This window comes from Vipera ursinii (assembly GCF_947247035.1).
Source record: "Vipera ursinii genome assembly, chromosome: 1".
Lineage (NCBI taxonomy): Eukaryota > Metazoa > Chordata > Lepidosauria > Squamata > Viperidae > Vipera > Vipera ursinii.
In genome coordinates this window covers 354494637-354515377 of record NC_139512.1, presented here as the reverse complement: position 1 = coordinate 354515377, position 20741 = coordinate 354494637, and the positions used below count along the sequence as shown (strand labels likewise).

At 45.9% G+C, this 20741-nt stretch overlaps 1 protein-coding gene across 2 annotated transcripts in view; it reads right to left on the bottom strand.

Annotated features, from left to right (window-relative positions):
* Positions 1–15511: 15511 nt before the first annotated feature.
* APPBP2 (amyloid beta precursor protein binding protein 2) overlaps positions 15512–20741 on the bottom strand; it is an 82234-nt gene continuing 77004 nt past the window's right edge. The window contains exons 14-15 of one of the 2 annotated variants that reach the window (XM_083379730.1): positions 16100–16201; positions 15512–15584 (exon numbers count right to left, since the gene is read on the bottom strand). The gene's annotated coding sequence lies outside the window, so the exon portion shown is untranslated. The remainder of the gene's footprint in view (positions 15585–16099; positions 16202–20741) is intronic. The other variant, XM_083379731.1, reaches the window with a different exon arrangement.

Here is a 20741-nt window from a genome sequence, read left to right as displayed (position 1 = left end):
GACGGAAGGATCGGAGGTCTGATGCCGTCCGGAGCTCAACCGGCAGTTGGTTCCATAATGCCGGAGCACCCACAGAGAAGGCCCTCCCCCTGGGGGCCACCAGTCGACATTCCTTGACAGGAGGCACCCTGAGGAGGCCCTCTCTGTGGGCGCACACAGGGCGGAGGGGAGTCGACGCCGGCAGCAGGTGGTCCTCGAGGTATCGCGGACCCATGCCATGTAGGGACTTAAAGATCATAACCAAGACCTTGAACCTCACCCGGAAGACAACTGGCAACCAATGCAGCTCACGGAGCAAAGGTGTAACATGGGAGTACCGGGAAACTCCCAAGACAACTCTCGCGGCCGCATTCTGTACCAGTTGGAGCCTCCGAGTAGTCTTCATGGGAAGCCCCATGTAGAGAGCATTACAGTAGTCCAGGCGAGAGGTCACGAGCGCATGAGTGACCGTACATAAGGCCTCCCGGTCCAGATAGGGCCGCAACTGGCGCACCAGGCGAACCTGGGCAAAAGCCCCCCTAGTCACGGCCACTATATGATCCTCCAAAGTGAGTCGTGAATCTAGGAGGACTCCCAAGTTGCGAGCCCTATCCACAGGGGGTAAAAGCTCACCCCCCATAGAAAGAGATGGAACATCCCAGGTGTCCCGGGAAGCCGGAATGCACAGCCACTCAGTCTTGTCAGGGTTGAGTTGAAGTCTGTTCCTCCCCATCCAGACCCGAACCGCCTCCAGGCAACGGGACATCACAGCGAGGGCATCACTGGGGTGGTTTGGGGTCGAAATAAAAAGTTGGGTATCATCAGCATATTGATGATACCCAACTCCAAAACCACGAATGATCTCACCCAGCGGTTTCATATAGATGTTGAACAGGAGAGGCGAGAGGACCGACCCCTGAGGAACTCCACAAGCGAGAGTCCTAGGGGTCGACCTCTGCCCCCCTGCCAACACCGACTGCGAGCGTCCCAGGAGATAGGAGGAGAACCACTGAAAAACCGTGCCTCCCACTCCCAATCCCCTGAGACGCCGCAGCAGGATACCATGGTCGATGGTATCGAAAGCCGCCGAGAGGTCTAATAGGACTAGGACAGAGGAATATCCCCTATCCCGAGCCCTCCAGAGATCATTCACCAGAGCGACCAATGCCGTCTCCGTGCTGTGCCCGGGCCTGAAACCCGATTGGTAGGGGTCCAGATAATCCGCTTCATCCAGGACCAGAGGGAGCTGATGCGCCACCACACTCTCAACAACCTTCGCAAGAAAGCGAAGGTTGGAGACTGGACGAAAGTTGTTCAATACAGCTGGGTCCAAGGCAGGCTTCTTGAGGAGAGGTCTCACCACCGCCTCCTTCAAGATGGTGGGGAAGTAACCCTCACTCAAAGAAGCAGATATAACCGCCTGGAGCCAGCCTCGTGTCCTCTCCCTAGCTGCATAAACCAGCCAAGAAGGGCACGGATCCAATAAACATCTGGTGGAACTCAGCTTCCCCATAATCCTGTCCACTTCATCAGGGGTCACAGAATCAAACTCCTCCCAGATAACATTGACAAGACCGTCCGTGTCCTGATCGCCAGACTCTGCCCAGCTGGAGTCCAAACCGGTCCGAATCCGAGCGATTTTATCCGACAGATGTTGACTAAACTCCTCAGCACAACCCTGCAAGGGATCCTCCCTCACCTCCTGATTAAGAAGGGAGCGAGTCACCCTAAACAAGGCGGCCGGGCGATTATCTGTGGACGCGATGAGGGTGGAGAAGTAATTACACCTCGCCTCCCTCATCGCAGCGAGATAAGACCTAATATAGGTTCTTAACCGCAATCGGTCAGGTTCAGATCGGCTGGACCTCCAGCAGCTCTCTAGGCCCCGTTTCCGACGCTTCATCTCCCGGAGCTCCGCGGAGAACCATGGAGCTCGCTGGGATCTGCGCCGGGTCAGGGGCCGCAAGGGTACAACCCGGTCGAGTGCCTCAGTGGCTGCCCTTTCCCAGGCTTCCACTAAGGCATCCGCCGAGTTGTGAGCAATGGAGGCAGGTGGGGACCCCAGCGCCGCTTGGAATCTATCAGGATCCATTAGGCGTCTGGGGCGGTACCATCTAGTTGGCTCCGTACCCCCACGGCGGGGGGTGGCAAACTGGAAGACCAGCCGCAGGAGGTGATGATCGGTCCATGACAGGGGCATAATAAATGGAAAGCCCCCACCAAGATCATCCAACCACCGTCCAGATAAGAAAATCAGGTCAAGGGTGTGGCCTCCCTCATGAGTTGGTTCAGAAATTACCTGCGTCAGGTCCATGGCCGTCATGGAAGCCATGAACTCCCGAGCAAGCTCAGATGAACCTCCCAGGGATGGTAGATTGACGTCTCCCAAAACTATAAGTTTGGGGAACTCAACCACCAACCCCGAGAGGATATCGAGCAGCTCGGGCAGGGCTGCCGCTACGCGACTAGGCGAAATGTACACGAGCAGCAAGCCCAACTGCGCCCCAGAACCAAATCTCATAAAGAGAGACTCACACCCGACTATCTGAAGAACGGTGGTCTCCCGCGGACATAAGGTCTCCCTGACGATCACCGCCACGCCCCCACCCCTACCCTGAGCTCGAGGCTGGTGTAGCACCCGGAAGCCTGGTGGGCAAAGGTCAACCAAAGGGACCCCACCCTCTGGGCCCAACCAAGTCTCCGTGATGCAAGCCAGGTCCGCATGCTCACCCTCAACTAAATCCCTAACAAGGGGAGCTTTGTTGACCACGGACCTGGCATTCAGGTACACCAGCCGGAGCTCAGGAGGCTGCACATCCTCGCTCCCGGAACCTCGGGAAAGAAGCAGAGGGTCGGAGCGCCTCACCGCTTGCAAATAGCGGAGACGGCCCTCCCGGTAACGATATGGCCCCCTGTCTATCCGCCTGCTGCCATTCCCCGTCGTGGGAATTGGTAATCCCACGACCCGCTCATGAGCCCCGGAGACAACGACCCCCCGTTCTCCCCCCGCGCGGTCAGACCCAAGTCTGGCCTGAACTATGGTCGATTGGCCGCCCCCCATAGCCAGACAACCCCTACCCACCCCTCTCCCCAACCCCGTAAAATTTTTTGATAAAAACATAATCAGGGGCCTCTTATTAAATTTATGTTGACGGCCCCTGCCCCTACCCAGCCATCTCTCAGAGACCCAAAACTCGGGCCCTTCATCGAGGTTAGAATTTAAAGAGGCGGGTCGCACCCAGGCGAGGGGGGCACCCCTGAGGGCGAGCAAGTCCGTGCTAGTATATTGTCGCATGTTAGTCCAGCAAGTCCAGAATAGGCAGTCCCGGAGGTGATCATGTCCATAGGAGGGTCGAAGGCCGGAAAGGAAAATATCTGGATCCACACCCAGCTGCACTGCCACTTAGTGGTCCTGAATAGAAAGAAACTTTCCTTTAGTAGATGGGTTTAAGTAGTCACTGGATAATTTGATTAGTCCTGCTAGGACACTATAAATGATGAGGCGTTGGGATAGGTTCATGTTTCTCAGACTTGGCAACCTTAAGACGGATGGACTTCAACTCCCAGAATTCCCCAGCCAGCATGGTTTAAGATGGGTGGACTTCAACTCCCAGAATTCCCCAGCCAGCATGCATTAAGATGGGTGGACTTCCACTCCCAGAATTCCCCACCCTACATACTTTAAGAAGGGTGAACTTCAACTCCCAGAATTCCCCAGCCGACATGCTTTAAGAAGGGTGGACTTCAATTCCCAGAATTCCCCAGCCAGCATGCTGGCCGAGGAATTCTGGGAATGGAAGTCCACCCAACTTAAAATTGCTGAGATTGAGAAACACTGTGATAACCTTTAAGGCCCTTGCCAACCTAGGGAGGAAAGATTGTGAGTTTTGTGTGCTGGGCAATTCATTCAGGATGTTGTGGTCAAACCTGTCTCACCGAAAGCAACCAACTCACTCTGAAGACAGACCATAATTTTATTAACATGCATGCAATACATACTGTGGGCTCCCAGCAAAACACCAGGGTACTTATTCCTACCTTTAATTTTTTTTTCCAGTGACGCAAACGAGGCACCAACTGGTTTTGTGGAAGAATAAAAGGATTTATGGTGCAGCATAAAATCTTGTTTTTGCAACTGGAAAGTCAATCAGTCAAATAAGCTCCATCTGTTGAATTCCTGTCTCTCCTCTCCCAAATCCTTCCAGCATCCTTCATCAAACAAGGGCACCTTCCCCTCTTTCTCTAGCACAGGGGTCTTCAAACTTGGCCCTTTGATGACGTGTGGACTTCAACTCCCAGAATTCCTCAGCCAACATGGGGGAACTATGGCCCCCTTCATGACTTGGGGACTTCAACTCCCAGAATTCCTCAGCCAGCATGCCTGGCTGGGGAATTCTGGGAGTTGAAGTCCAAAGGACCAAGTTTGAAGACCCCTGCCTAGCATCCTGGTTTTGTTTGACCAGATATTCTTCCTAATGAGAGGGACGGTTGCTTGTGAAACTCTTACAATCATTCGTTTAGTGGCCGCTCAAAGTTACCACAGCACTGGAAAAAAGTGACTTACAGATGTTTCTCACGCATCCCCCTGGTCACGTGATCTAAAGTCAGAGGCTTGGCAACTGACTCCTATTTATGGTGGTCACAATGTCCTGGGGGGAGGGGGTGTCACACGCTCCCCTTTTGCAACCTTCTGACATGCAAAGTCGATTCACTTAACGATCGCGTGACTAACTTAAGAGCTGCAGTGATTCGCTTAACAACTGTGGCAAGGAAAGCCGTAACATGGGGCAAAGCTGACTGAACAACTGTCTCGCTTAGCAGCAGAAATCATGGGCTCAAAAGTGGCCGTAAGTCGAGGACTACGTGTACTTGAGAAAGTGCAACCTAAGCTTAAATGGGGGAGAATAAGGAACCTCAAAATTCAGCAAACGGAGACAGCTTCCCCACCTCCATGTGGGTCCCTATAAAAGTGGCCCCATGAGAATTATCAGACCCCCCGCCCCCCTCTTCTGCCTTGATTTACAGGCAGTCCTCCGCTTACGAACCCAATTGGAGCAGAATTTTGACTGCTAAGCAGACCAGTTCTTAAGTGAGTGTTGCCCAATTTTACGAGCTTGATTTTGCCAGCGGTTCTTATGTGAATCATGAGGACATTAAGTGAATAAGCTTCCCCCCCACCCCCATTGATTTTGCTTAGCAGAAGCTGGCTGGAAAGGTCACAAATACGGGATCATGTGACCCCGGGATGCTGCAATGGTCATCAATACATTCTAGTTGCCAAGCTCCCAAATTTTTGATCAGGTGACCCTGGGGATGCTGGGATGGTCGTAAGCGTGAAGACCAGTTGTAACTGCTCTTTTTTTGTGTGTGTCCCGCTTTAAATAGTCCCAAAGCAAATGGCTGTAAGCTGAAGACTCTGTATTCCCTTTTAGATTCCTCTCCCGGTAAAAATATTTAAAGTGTAGGGAAATGCCAGCCTTCGATGTTAATTTAATTGTCAAGATGAAAACAAGGCTCCACCAACATTGATAGGACAAACTGCTAGTCTGTGAACAGAGAGACAATCCCACTCCCTTCGGGCATTGATGAAGTTATCTAGTTGGGTCATGAAATGCCTGCAAGAAAACAACCAAGATCAGAGATCACCAAGGACCTCCCATCCATCCATCCATCCATCATCTCTATCTCTATCTCTCATCTATCTGTCTGTCTATATCTATATCATCTATCACCATCATCTATATCTATAACATCTATCATTATCTATATCTCTCTTTCTCAATCTGTATTTCTCTCTATATCTATCTATGTACTGTATCTGTCTGTCTCTTTGTCTCACTCTCCCTCTATCTCTGCCCCTTTATCTGTCTTTCTCTCCCCTCTCTCTCTCTATCATCTCTCTCTCTCTCATCTATCTATCTATCTATCTATCTATCTATCTATCTATCTATCTATCTATCTATCTATCTATCATCTATCTATCTATCTATCATCTATCTATCTATCTATCTATCTATCATCTATCTATCATCTATCTATCATCTATCTATCTCTATATCTCTATATGATCTATCTATATCTATATCTTTCTCTCTCAATATCTATCTATAGTTCTCTCTCTCTCTCTCTCTCTCTCTCTCTCACACACACACACACACACACACACAAACACACACACCCCTCATCTATCACCAACAACAAGCTAATCAAACAACCAATAAGAGCTCTCCCCACCGACAGGGCATCCCACCCATATATAAACAGAGAGTAACCTTCTCTCCCTTCTAGCACTGATAGCGGAGCCTAGTTGGGTCATGAGATGTCTGGAAGAAAACCACCCAGCGCAGAGAGCAACCAGGACCCCTCATTTCAATCCTGAGCTACAAACATTCACTTCTGTTCTGCCGTGCTTAACAGCAGAGTTACGGCGGTCACTTTAAAAGCTGGCAACCATAAAACATCTTTATTTCTGGTAATAGTCCAATACCAATCGGGCAGATTTACCAACTTTTTTTTTTAATCTTTCTTTCCTTTTAATGTCCAGGCAGACTTCAACAGCTTTTCCTGAATGTTTAATGCACCAACTCCAGCCGTGCCTTATTGCGCAGCGGTTCAAAACTGTGTGTTCTCTTGATGCTCTTTTAAATGAGCAAGCATTATCCCCGATAGTGTCTCTTGGGAAAAAGACACACTTGAGTGCTGTTGTAGTTAAGCTGTTGCAAACATTTTCTGAGGCCACAGGATACCCCCAGGCGGGTAACACCCAGGGGTAGGGCCTTCTCAGTGGGCGCGCCTGCCCTTTGGAACCAGCTGCCCGTGGAGCTTAGGACTGCCCCCGACCTCCGTTCATTCCGCCGGGACCTGAAGACCTGGCTCTTCGAGCTCTCTGGCCCAGGCTGAGAATTTTTTTTAATTTTTAATTTTAACTGGGTTTTTATTTTTTCTCAGGGTTTCATTTAATCTTTTTTTTAATTTGTTTTAACTTTTCTATTGATTTTCTTTTAAATATCCTGTAAACCGCCCTGAGTCCTTCGGGAAAGGGCGGTATATAAATCTAAATAAATAAAATAAATAAATCAAATAAAGAGTGAACATGGCTGAAATATCTCATTTTCCTTTGCAGAAACCAGGGATTCTCCTTCCCACCAGGCTAAAGCAGAGGCTGACATACACAAACAACAAACAAACCAACCCCAACTTATTGCAATGGTTTTTTAACCTTTCCAAGCACAGAAAGCACAATCCCTCGTTCCATTCGACATCTTGAACCCTTTTCAAAAATAATAGGGTTTCAGAAGGCCTTGGGAAAACTGGCCTGGAGAGAGGAAAAATTTCCCCATAACAGCTATTTTTGTTCAAGCTTTTCAAGGAAAAAAAAAGTTAAGTATTTATAGCCCAGGAGCAGACTTTTTGAATGTTTGCAGTTTGGCTAAGAGACCAATTCGGGTTTTCTTGGGGGAATGTTTCATCTTTGGAACTTATCTGGCGCTGATCTTATCTGGGACGGTGAGTTCTAATCCTGCCTTAGGCATAAAAAAGCTGGCTGGGCGACTTTGGCCTACTCCCCAGGTGACTGTCAATTCTAGTCCCGCCTTAGCCAAGAAAGCCAGCTGGGTGACTTTGGGCGAGTCCTTCTTTCTCAGCCAACCCACCTCACAGGGTTATTGTGGAGAAATTAGGAGGGGGAAGGGGTATTAAGTATGTCTTCTGTCTTGAGTTGCTTGTAAAAATAATAACAATGGGGTATAGAAAAATAACATAAAATAAATAAAATAAAATAATTAAAATAAAATAAAATAAAATAAACTATAAGATAAAATAAAATAAAATATAAAATAATAAATAAAACAAAAGAAAACATTAATAACATAACATAAAATGAAATGAAATGAAATAATGAAATGAAATAAATCTTTTCCACACCTGGAACAAGGCCAGCGTGCAATAGTTTACAGCCAAACTCAATAAAAATAGTTTTAGCCTTCGGTGGAGTTGATTTCTCCATCCGATCTGCCTTGCAGGGCTGATGTGCCACCAGTAAAGCAACTCTACTTCATCATCTCTCTGCACAAAGCAGTGCATTATTATAGTATTTTTTCTTTGCAGGTGTCCAGAAGCAGTGCTCCCCAAGCACATAATTAAAATGAAACATTTCTTGCACGGAAATAAGTGTTTTGATGTCAGAGTCCTTTCTTGCAGCAATTAATTCCTTAATTTGACAGCTTCCCCTGGACAAGCTTTCCTGTCATTTATTAATTCAGTTTGGACGAGAACACTTAGATGGGAGAGAGGAAAAGAACAAGCTTTGGAAAAAGTGCAGAGAAGAGCAACTAAGATGATTAAAAGCCTGGAGACAAAAACATAGGAAGAACGGTTGCTGGAATAGGGTATGTCTAGTTTAATGAAGAGAAGGACAAAGGGGGACATGACAGCAAGTCTTCCAGTATCTCAGGGGCTGCTCCAAAGAAGAGGGAGTCAAGCTATTCTCCAAAGCGCCTGAAGGCAGGACAAGAAGCAACGGATGGAAACACATGAAGTATTAGTACCACTTTACAATGCTTTGGCAAGGCCACAATTGGACTCCTACATCCAGTAATAATAATAATAAAGTTGGAAGGTACCTTGGAGGTCATCTAGTCCAACTCCCTGCTCAGGCAGGAAACCCTATACCACTTCGGACAAATGGCTGTCCAGTCTCTTCTTAAAAACTTCCAGTGTTGGAGCATTTACAGCTTCTGGAGGCAGGTTGTTCCACTGGTTAATTGTTCTCACTGTCATGAAATTCCTCCTTAGTTCCAGGTTGCTTCTCTCCTTGATTAGTTTCCATCCGTTGCTGCTTGTCCTGCATTCAGGCGCTTTGGAGAATAGCTTGACTCCCTCTTCTTTGGGGCAGCCCCTGAGATATTGGAAGACTGATATCATGTCTCTCCAATCTTTCCCTTTGTTTGAGTAACAGAATAACAGAGTTGGAAGGAACCTTGGAGGTCATCTAGTCCAACCCTCTGCACAGGCAGGAAACCCTATACCATTTCAGACAAATGGCTGTCCAGTCTCTTCTTAAGAACTTCCAGTCCTCTGGTAGTTCCCCAGTGCTCCAGGATCTTTAAAAAATATAGTTCAGTGGTTCTGAGATCACGTCTGCCAGTTCCTTGAGAACCTTGGGGTGTAATCCATCTGGTCCTGGTGATTTGAACTCATCTAGGCTGGACAGGTGCTCACTTACCATTTTCTTGCCTATCTTAACTTGCATTTCTATTCTGTTTTTTATGGCACTATTTTTGATAGGTTGGTTTGTTTTTTCCCTTTGTGTAAAGACAGATGCAAAAGACGAGTTAAATAGTTCTGCTTTCTCCCTGTTGCTTGTCACCTTCTTGCCACTTTTCCCCACTAATGGACCAATCATTTCCTTAACTTTTTTCTTGTTTTTTATATGTTGAAAGAAGCTTTTTTTGTTATTGTTGACTTTGGTCGCAAGGCTTAGTTCATTTTGAGCCTTAGCTTTCCTCACTTCATCTTTGCAGGCTCGGGCTATTTGCTGATACTCTGACCTAGTCATGTGCCCCTCTTTCCACTTTCTATACTTGTCCATGCCCATTTGCACCACTCAAGTGACCCTGAGGGCACAAGTAACCCTCCAGGTGGCCTCAAGGACTCTCTAAAAGGATGCAAATGACCAGCTGTCTGCAAGGAGTACAAATCTCTCCATTCCCCACCATCCGGTTATAGCTGAAGAAGTTTCTGGGACAAGAAGAAAAACCTCCAAGGAAAACCAAAGAAGTCCAGTTGCCTCCTGTAAAAGCACCTTTGGGTCAGCTATAACCTGGATGACTGAGAATCTCCATAAACATTCTCACAATGGCTATGTTCGCAAAGCTGCCTTAATCTAGAGCAGGGATGTTCATCCTTGACAACTTCAAGACTTGTGGACTTCAACTCCCAGAATTCCCCTAGCCACCAGAGGAAGAAGGAGAGGGAGAGATACTGCATCCAGTTTTGGTCACCACGATGTAAAAAAAAATGTTGAGACTCTGGAAAGAGTGCAGAGAAGACCAACAAAGATGATTAGAGATCTGGAGGCTAAAACATACAAGGAACCGTTGCAGGAATTGGGTATGTCCAGTTTAATGAAGAGAAGGACTGGGGGTGACATGATAGCAGTCTTCCAATATCTCAGGGGCTGCCCCAAAGAAGAGGTTTTCTCCAAAACCCCAGAAGGCAGAAGAAGCAGCAACGGATGGAAACTCATCAAGGAGAGAAGCAACCTAGAACTAAGGAGAAACTTCCTGACAGTGAGAACAATTAACCAGTGGAACAACCTGCCTCCAGAAGTGGTGAATGCTCCAACACTGGAGGTTTTTAAGAAGAGACTGGACAGCCATTTGCCTGAAATAGTATAAACTTTCCTGCCTGAGCATGGGGTTGGACTAGATGACCTCCAAGGTCCCTTCCAACTTTACTATTATGATTATGAGAGGGAGAGGGAGAGAGGGAGAGAAGCCTGATTTATATGCTCCTTAACCTTCCAGGCTTCTGTATTCTGGAAAAATTGCCCTCTTCCAATCCCAATTTTGTCCCCATCCTTCGAAACCCCTCACCCTTTTATTTTCTTTAAAAAGTAGCCAAAATGATGCACTGGTAAAACCATCTGGATGCTGCTCTCCAGCTGAGTAAATATTACTTTAGGAAGAGGGAAATGTGCTCCAAGCTTCATTTCTTCACAAGCACCTAAGATGTAAATACAACATAAATTTCTTTGCTGGAAACACAATGTTTACTTTCTTCTGGATCCTGAAAGCAGCATCTGTATTATAACCTTCAAGAGGGCAGAATCCTGTTTCAATTAATAATAATAATAATAATAATAATAATAATAATAATGATGATGATGATGATGATGATGATGGTGGTGGTGGTGGTGGTGGTGATGATGATGATGATGATGATGATGATGATGATGTTGGAAGGGACCTTGGAGGTCATCTAGTCCAACCCCCTGCTCAGGCAGGAAACCCTATACCATTTCAGACAAATGGCTGTCCAGTCTCTTCTTAAAAACGTCCAGTGTTGGAGCATTCACAGCTTCTGGAGGCAGGTTGTTCCACCGGTTAATTGTTCTAACCGTCAGAAAATTCCTCCTTAATTCCAGGTTGCATCTCTCTTTGATGCGTTTCCATCCGTTGCTTCTTGTCCGGCCTTCAGGTGCTTTGGACAATAGCTTGACTGCCTCTTCTTTGGGGCAGCCCCTGAGATATTGGAACGCTGCTATCATGTCCCCCCTAATCCTTCTCGTCATTAAAGTAGACATGCCCAATTCCAGCAACCGTTCTTGATATGTTTTAGTCTCCAGCAACGCTCAGCCAACAGATTCAGAAAAAGGCACAGCCTCTGAATGGGCTCTAGCCTTTTTAACTGCAGCCCAAAATTTTTCTTGCTGATCAAGACAGTGGGGAAATGGGTTTTGCCCGGTTTGACGACCTTTCTCGCCACCGTTGTTAAGCGAATCACTGCAGACGGTAAGTGAGTAACACGGTTGTTAAGAGAATCTGGCTCCCCCATTGACTTTGCTTGTTGGGAGGGTCCCAAAAGGGGATCACGTGACACCCCCCCAGGCTCTGCCACCGTCATAAATATGAGTCAGTTTGCCAAGTGTCTGAATTTTGATCAGGTGACCTCAGGGATGCTGCAACCGTCGTAAGTGTGAAAGTAAGGGGGTGTGCGTGCACACACATGCACACTAGCCAGCCTGTCCCATGGCCCAGTGGCCAGCAGGCCACAGGCCACTACCGGGCCATGGCCCACAGATTGGAGACCCTTGGTTTATTGGGTCTCATCGCTTTCTCATACAGATAGCCCTTAACTTACAAGCGTTCGCTTAGTGACTGTTCGAAGTCATAACAGCACTGAAAAAAGTGATTTATGAACATTTTTCACCCCACAGTTCCAGACTCCCCATGGTCAGGTTGAAGGAAAAGTCTTCATCATGGTTCAGTCCAAGTCAGGAATAAACAACATGGCGTCTGCTTTAGAAAGAAGTTTGCAGTTTATTGAAGAGGAGAGCCAGACAGGAAGATGGCTCTGGAAGAAAAGAGAGCGAGCACATGTAGGGAGTGGGTTTTTATACCCTCAGGAGCCTTTTGTTTGGAATTGTTCCTGTGGCATGAACTTTGACCTGAGTCTGAGTGTGCCCCTTTGGCATCTGTGGGTTAATCCTATTATGTCCTGTCTTAGAGCAGGGGTCTTCAAACTCGGCCCTTTTATGACTCATGGACTTCAACTCCCAGAATTCCTCAGCCAGCATGCCTGGCTGAGAAATTCTGGGAGTTGAAGTCCATGAGTCATAAAAGGGCCGAGTTTGAAGACCCATGTCTTAGAGTTTGGGTGGGCTTTGTAGATTTTAGGTGTCTTTGTCTTCTTAATCTTCTAGCTGGGGGTCTCCAACCTTCCTGAATGGATGATCACATCTGCATTTCTACAGAGCTGGTTTCTGCTTGAGAGAAGGAAACCTGGGGCTATTAAGAAAAACTAGGCATTCTTTTCTGCCTCTTTTAAGATCATTTGAGGAAATATAATATTCTGCCCTTTTAATATTTCCTTCTCTGGGGGGGGGGGTGACTTCCCACAGTCACATGATCAAAATTCAGCTGCTTGGCAACTGACTCATATTTATGACAGCTGCAGTGTCCTTCATGTGTCTGTGTGTGTGTGTTTGTGTGTGTGTGTGTGTGTGTGTGTGTGTGATGTGATCCCTTTTTGCAACCTTCTGACAAGCCAGGTCAATGGGGGGGGAGCCAGATTCACTGAACAGCTGTGTGACTAAGTTATCAACTGCAAGGACTCACTTAACTGTGGCAAGAAAGATTGCAAAATGGGGCGAATAAGTCTCTTGCTTAGCATTGGGAATTTGGGGGTCAGTTGTGGTCATCAGTTAAGGTCTACCTGTAATGGCCTTTTTTGCCCCATGCCAAAAAATAATGATGGCAAGAGAAAACACCAATGCTTTCAAATGCTTTTAACAGGACTCTTTTTTTTAAAAAAAAAAAAGCAGGAACAAATAGCCAGGTTAATATTTCATTAGACGGATTGATTTTAAAAACCTTGCCAGGCTGTTTTATTCTTATTGGCACCCCAGGAAACAGAACTGGGCAACTTTAAGATATGTGGACTTCAACTCCCAGAGTTCCCCAGCCAGCAAGAGCAATTTACTGGGTGGGAAAATCCTGTTTGAGAAATACTGTGACAGTGGTCTTCAAACTTGGCCACTTTAAGACTTACGGACTTCAACTCCCAGAATTCCTCAGCCCAGCCCTGGCTGGCTGAGGAATTCTGGGAGTTGAAGTCCACAAATCTTAAAGTTGACAAGTTTGGAGACCCCTGTACTGCTAAATACAGATCAGACTTACTTGTGTGCATGTAGTCCTAAGATGTCATGGTTCTGACAGGTGAAACTCTTCAAAAGAACTTTGAGGCATTGTTTACCTTAAAGAAGCTTTTATTTGAGAAACAAAGTATCAGCACTACATAGTTGAAACCAGAAACTGAATTCCCCTCCCCTGGATACAAAGTAACAAAGCGCAATTCCCTCCTCCAATTAACAGTCATAAATCACATTCCCCAATTAGCTTGAAGCAAGGGCTTTCTCCCCAGCTCTCCAGCCTGCCAAATCTTTAGCAACTCTGGGCCCAATGACCTTGGGTTCCCACGGCTGAGTTATTATTGCTATGGCTAGCTGGACTCTCATCCACATTCCCCCTCCCAGCATCAACAAACTCTAAAAGCCATAGAGAAAAGATGGCTGCATTTCCCTCTGTTGTGAAAGCAAGAACATCCGACGTTAGCAGCGTTGACACTAGAGCCTTGGTGGAGCAGTGGGCTAATGCCTCCTTAAGTAACACCAGCTGCCTGCAATTAGTGCAGGTTCGCATCCCACCAGGCTCAAGGTTGACTCAGCCTTCCATCCTTCCGAGGTCGGTAAAATGAGGACCCAGATTGTTGGGGGCAATTAAGCTGACTTTGTAATAATGCCGCTTGGGGTGTGTGTGAAAGCCCTAATAAGCAGGCATATACATTGAATGAAGGCTACTGCTAAGCTTGTAAGCCGCCCTGAGTCTTCAGAGAAGGGCGGGATATAAATGGAATTTTTTAAAAAAATGACCGTAATTCAGCCCAAAATTAACAGCTAAATGAGCTTTGCGACATTTTCTGTCCTTTCTTGCCATAGTTGTTAAGTGAACCTCTGCAGTTGTTAAGTTAGTTATATCTCTGCTTCATGAGATTGTCCTGGAACAGGATTGGAATGGATCCAAAATTGATTCTAATTTATTAATTTATTCATTTGTATTCTGCCTTTGCTAATTTTACAAAGAACTCAAGGTGAGAAACATATCCAACACACCTTCCTCCTCTGATTTTTCCCACAACAACCCTGTGAGGTGGGTTGGGCTGAGAGAGAGAGAGGGACTGGCCCAAAGTCACCCATCTGGCTTTCATGCCTAAGGCAGGACTAGAACACACCGTCTCCTGGTGATTGGTCCAGAGTCTCCCAGCCTTCTTTCGTGTCTAAGGCGGGACTAGAACTCACTGTCTCCTGGAGATTGGCCCAGAGTCACCCAGCCTTCTTTTGTGTCTAAGGCGGGACTAGAACTCACTGTCTCCTGGAGATTGGCCCAGAGTCACCTAGCCTACTTTCATGTCTAAGGTGGGACTAGAACGCACCATCTCCCGGTGATTGGCCCAGAGTCACTCAGCCTTCTTTCGTACCTAAGACAGGACTAGAACTCACCGTCTCCCGGTGATTGGTCCAGAGTCACCCAGTCTTCTTTTGTGTCTAAGGCGGGACTAGAATTCACTGTCTCTTGGAGATTGGCCCAGAGTCACCCAGTGTTCTTTTGTGTCTAAGGCGGGACTAGAACTCACCATCTCCCGGTGATTGGCCCAGAGTCACCCAGCCTTCTTTCGTATCTAAGACAGGACTAGAACTCACCATTTCCCGGTGATTGGCCCAGAGTCACCTAGCCTTCTTTCGTGTCTAAGCCGGGAGTAGAATGCACTGTCTCCCAGTGATTGGTCCAGAGTCACCCAGTCTACTTTTCTGTCTAAGGCGGGACTAGGACTCACCGACTCCCGGTGATTGGCCCAGAGTCACCCAGCCTTCTTTCATGCCTAAGGCTGGACTGGAAATAATCCTCTCTGATCTCCCTCAGTTTCTATTGGGTGGCTTAACCAAGTCTGGTTTTTTTTTAAAAAAAACAACAACTTCAGATTAAGTGTATCAGTCAATAACAATTTTGGCTGTGTGATGGAACTATTGCTTTGTTGTTCCCCATTACATTTTCAAATCTTTGCTCTACCCAGGCATAACGACTGATTCAGAAGACGGTGAAAAAGAAAGTTAAAAAATATAGATTAAAAATAGCTGCCAAACAGAAATTGCCTTGGATCTCCTTGGCTGGATTTGCAGCCTTTTCCCAAGGCTCCTAGCTTGATGGCTTGATTAAACTCTGATCTATGTGATAATTAAGAAAAGCCCTTCCAGTGTTTTTGAAAAATAATTTGGAAATTTTAATGGAATTGCACACACATAGCAGGAAAGGTTTGTAGCATCTGACCTGAAAGAAAAAAAAATAAACAATGTACTGGTCATCCTCAATTTACGACCACAATTAGAAGTGGCATTTCTGTTGTTAAGTGAGACAGTCATTAAGTGAGTCTCGCCCAATGTTATGACTTTTTTTGCCACAGTCATTAAATGAATCCGGCTTTCCCCATAGACTTTGGTTGTTGGAAGTTGGCCTGGAAAGTCACAAATGGAGATCATATGAACTCTGGACATTGCAACCGTCATAAATATGTGCCAGTTGTGAATTTTGATCCAAAATTTTTGATCACATGACTGCAATGGTCATTAAGCATGAGGCCAGGTCACCTTTTCCAGCAGTGTGGCAACTTTGAACAGTTGCATATGACCATTTGAGATATATGGACTTCAATTCCCAGAAGTCCTCAGCCAGCACGCTTTGAGATATATGGACTTCAACTCCCAAAGCTGGCTGGGGAATTCTGGGAGTTGAAGTCCACACGGGTAAAACTGGCTAAGTTTCAGAAAGACTATTTTCCCACACACCTCTTCGCGTCTTCTCCCATTTTATCCAATGCCCCCAACCGTTCCTCACTGAGTTTTCGTTCCAGGCCCCTTATGATTTTCCCTGCTGCTCCGGTTTCCTCCCTAAATTTAATAAAATAAATAAATAAAAGGTGATGCCAAGAAAAGGATGGAATATTTTGTGTGTCCTGAAGCCGATGGCAGGTAAGAGAGTCTGCTTTGAAGTTCTGCTGATCGTGGCAACTGCTTTGACTTAAATCTCCCCTCTGTACTCCGTTGCAAGGCCTCTTCTGCTAAAAAGCTTTTTGAAGGCTGTTTAATTATTGAATTAACCAGTGGAGGGGAAAGCCAAGGTGCATTAATTCTACAGCTATAATTAGCTGCGCCTCGACAGGGGTGCAAGCCAGCGCGCTCACCTCTGCCCCGTCTTCCCCCCATCAGGTGCAAAAGCCGATGTTAAAAAAAAAATCTATTTAAAGGATGTTATTTCTCAACCTGCATCTCTCCATAAATTAGTTTATACAAGGAGAGGTTATGGCCGCCAGTGACTCATTTCCTAGCCTTCTGCAAACATTTTATTCCAAGCTTGCTGAATCCTTCAAGGGCTGCGTAAATGGGGGAGACCCTGATCAGAAACAACAGGGATTTAAATTTAAATGACATTTCACAGCCTGTGTTCAGACAACTGAGCCAAGCAACACCTACTAACCCCAGGGCTAACTTTAGTTACGCTGACATTTTCTTTTGGGTGGGCTAGCGTGGTCTGTGGGTTGCAGAGTTTTTTTTTATGGTTTAGTGTTGCACCTTTTTTTTTACCGAAGCAAGAAAAGACTTAAATTCAGGGATAGCTTTCTTGGCTTTTTCCTTAGGGCAAAGTAACTCCAGTATTTTGAAGTCTTAGATAGATAGATGATAGATAGATAGATAGATAGATAGATAGATAGATAGATAGATAGATAGATAGATAGATAGATAGATAGATAGATAGACAGACAGACAGACAGACAGACAGACTAGGATAGGATAGGATAGGATAGGATAGGATAGGATAGGATAGGATAGGATAGGATAGGATAGGATAGGATAGGATAAGATAAGATAAGATGATAAGATAAGATAAGATAAGATAAGATAAGATAAGATAAGATAAGATAAGATAAGATAAGATAAGATAAGATAAGATAAGATAAGATAAGATAAGATAAGATAATGGACAGACAGACAGATAGATAGACAGACAGATAGATGTAGCATTGTTCCAGTATCTCAAGGGTTGCCCCAAAGAAGAGGGAGTCAAGCTATTCTCCAAAGCACCTGAAGGCAGGACAAGAAGCAACGGATGGAAACTAATCAAGGAGAGAAGCAACCTGGAACTAAGGAAAAATTTCCTGACAGTGAGAGCAATTAATCAGTGGAACAACCTGCCTCCTGAAGCTGTGAATGCTCCAACACTGGAAGCCTTTAAGAAGAGAATGGACAGCCATTTGTCCGAAGTGGTATAGGGTTGGTCTAGAAGACCTCCAAGATCCCTTCCATCATCATCATCCAAGATCCCTTCCATCATCATCATCATCAATAGATTATATCAGAAGTGTATTTGATCAATCTCCCTCCTAATCTCCAAAAATTCCTCTAATGTGCAGATCCAGAAAATGGATTCATTCAGTAGCTGGTTCAGTCCTGATGAAGACAATACAAGTAGTAAAGCTTTGAATATTTATTTGGGATATAATTTCTCTTCAACTGCTAAAAATCCAGTATGGATGGTTCCAGGGCTTTTTTTGTCATAGAACACTCAGAATGGAGTTCCGGCACCTTCTTTGGATGGAACCTTGTAGAGTCGGCAAGGCGGGTTGTATGATATGTGTGAGTTCCGGCACCTTTTTCTTTTACAAAAAAAGCACTTGGATGGTTCCAAGTTTGATTCCAGGAAGCCTATACAAGGAGTCCTCGACTTACAGCCATTCATTTAGTGACTGTTTGAAGCTACCACGGCACTCAAAACCTTGACTAAGGATCACTTTCCACGACCGCTGCAGTCTCCGCATGGGAAATCAAGCAGCCGTTTTGGCTTCCCCCATTGACTTTGCTTGTTGAAAGCTGGCTGGGAAAGTTGTAAAGGGTGATCACATGAGCCTGGGATTGTACAACTGTCATAAGTACATGCCAGTTGCCAAGCACCTGAATTTGATCCCATGACTATAGGGATGCTGCAAGGGTCGTAGGTGAGAAAACGGGTTCTAAGACAATTATTTTTCAGTGCTGTTGTAACTTCAGACACTAAACCAGGGGTCTTCAAACTTGGCCACTTTAAGGCTTGTGGATGTCAACTCCCACAATTTTTCAACCAGGCACGCTGGCTGAGGAATTTCACAAGTCTTAAAGTGGCCAAGTTTGAAGACCCTTGCACTAAACCTTGGCTCTTTTAGGACTCGTGGACTTCAACTCCCAGAATTCAAATCCACCAATTGGGCAACTTAAAAATCCACCAATAGGACAAACTTAAAATAGCACCAAGTAAGTCCATGTTCCCAAACTCTCAAATCATAAATGCAGCCAGTCTGCCATCTACAGGTGTTTCTTGGAACTGTACCTTGGAAGTCAGAATAACAGGAGAGAGTTGGAAGGGACCTTAGAGGTCTTCTAGTCCAACCTCCTGATCAAGCACGAGACCCTATACTATTTCAGACAAATGGTTGTCCAATCTCTTCTGAAAAACCTCCAGTGATGGACAATATCTCAGGGGCTGCCCCAAAGAAGAGGGAGTCAAGCTATTCTCCAAAGCACCCGAAGGCAGGACAAGAAGCAACATCCTGACAAGGATTTTTAACATCTCCTTGCAAACGGCATGTGTACCATCATGCTTGAAGGCAGCTACCATTGTCCCAGTCCCCAAGAAAACTGCAGTTGAGTGCCTGAATGACTACAGACCTATTGCATTAACGTCTGTAGTCATGAAATGCTTCCAAAGATTGGTTCTCCAACATCTTAGGACATGCCTCCCACTGGACTTTGATAAACATCAATTTGCCTACAGGGGAAACAGGACGACAGACGATGCCATAGCTACTGCTTTACACTCTGTAGCAAGTCATCTCAAGAAACCTGGAAGTTACGTCAGGATGCTTTTTGCTGACTACAGCTCGGCTTTCAACACCATTTTGCCGAGCATTCTCATCGAGAAGCTGACTGACTTGAAATTCTCCCCCGCCATCTGCGATTGGATTCAAGACTTTCTTAGGGATCGGGTACAAACAGTGAGGGTCGGGTCTGCTTTGTCCACCCCCCTGAAGCTTTGCACCGGCACGCCACAGGGCTGTGTGCTTAGCCCCTATCTGTACTCTTTATACACTTATGATTGTGTATCATCTGACCCATCCACTGCGATAATCAAGTTCACAGATGATACAACTGTGGTGGGTCTCATTACAGGTGGGGATGAGACAGCATATAGGGCGGAGGTACAAAAACTATCCATATGGTGTAGTAACAACAACTTGCACCTAAACATCGGCAAGACAAAAGAGATGGTGTTAGACTTCCGGAGAAAAAAGGAGGAACCTGCCCCACTTTACATCGGGGAGGACTGTGTGGAGAGAGTCTCCTCCTTTAAATTCCTGGGAGTCTACCTCTGTGAAGATCTTACCTGGAAAGTTAACACAACCCAGGTGGCCAGAAAGGCCCAACAGAGACTCCACTTCCTCGGGGTCTTGCGGAAGAACAGGGTAGAACAACAGCTAATGACCCTCTTTTACCGGTCTACCATAGAGAGCGTCCTCTCGTAAGGTATTGTGGTTTGGTATGCTGGTCTGACAGCCGCGGATAGGAAGGCATTACAGAGGGTAGTGAGCACAGCACAAGACATTGTGGGCTGTCCCCTGACACCACTGGATGACCTCGCCAGGGCTCGTTGCCTTGGAAGAGTGAGGAAGATTCTCAGGGATGACTCACACCCTGGACGGTATCTCTTTACTCTCCTACCATCCGGTAGGAGATATAGGAATATAGCCAGCCGTACCAACAGGCTGAAAAATAGCTTTTATCCATGGGCTGTCAGGCTTTTAAATGGGACATAATCTTATGCAGAATTGACTTGGGAGGCCGTTGTGTGGTGTTGTTGGTTCACATGGTGTGGTAGGATGGAGGGTTTGTTGTCACTGTGTGTTGTGGGGAGAGAGCACAGGGGGAGGCTCAGCTAATCTCAATGTACACATGTTGTACTTTGACAATAAAGGTTTTTTATTTATTTATTTATTTATTTATTTATTTATTTATTTATTTATTTATTTATTTATTTATTTATTTATGGAAACTCATCAAGGAGAGAAGCAACCTGGAACTAAGGAGAAATTTCCTGACAGTGACAACAATTAACCAGTGGAACTCCTTGCTTCCAGAAGCTGTGAATGCTCCAAAACTGGAAGTTTTTAAGAAGAGACTGGACAGCCATTTGTCTGAAATGGTATAGGGTTTCCTGCCTGAGCAGGGGGTTGGACTAGATGACCTCCAAGGTCCCTTCCAACTTTATTATTATTATTAGAAGGACCAGGGGTGACATGATAGCAGTCTTCCAGTATCTCAGGGGTTGCCACAAAGAAGAGGGAGTCAAGCTATTCTCTAAAGCACCTGAAGGCAGGAGAAGAAGCAACAGATGGAAACTAAG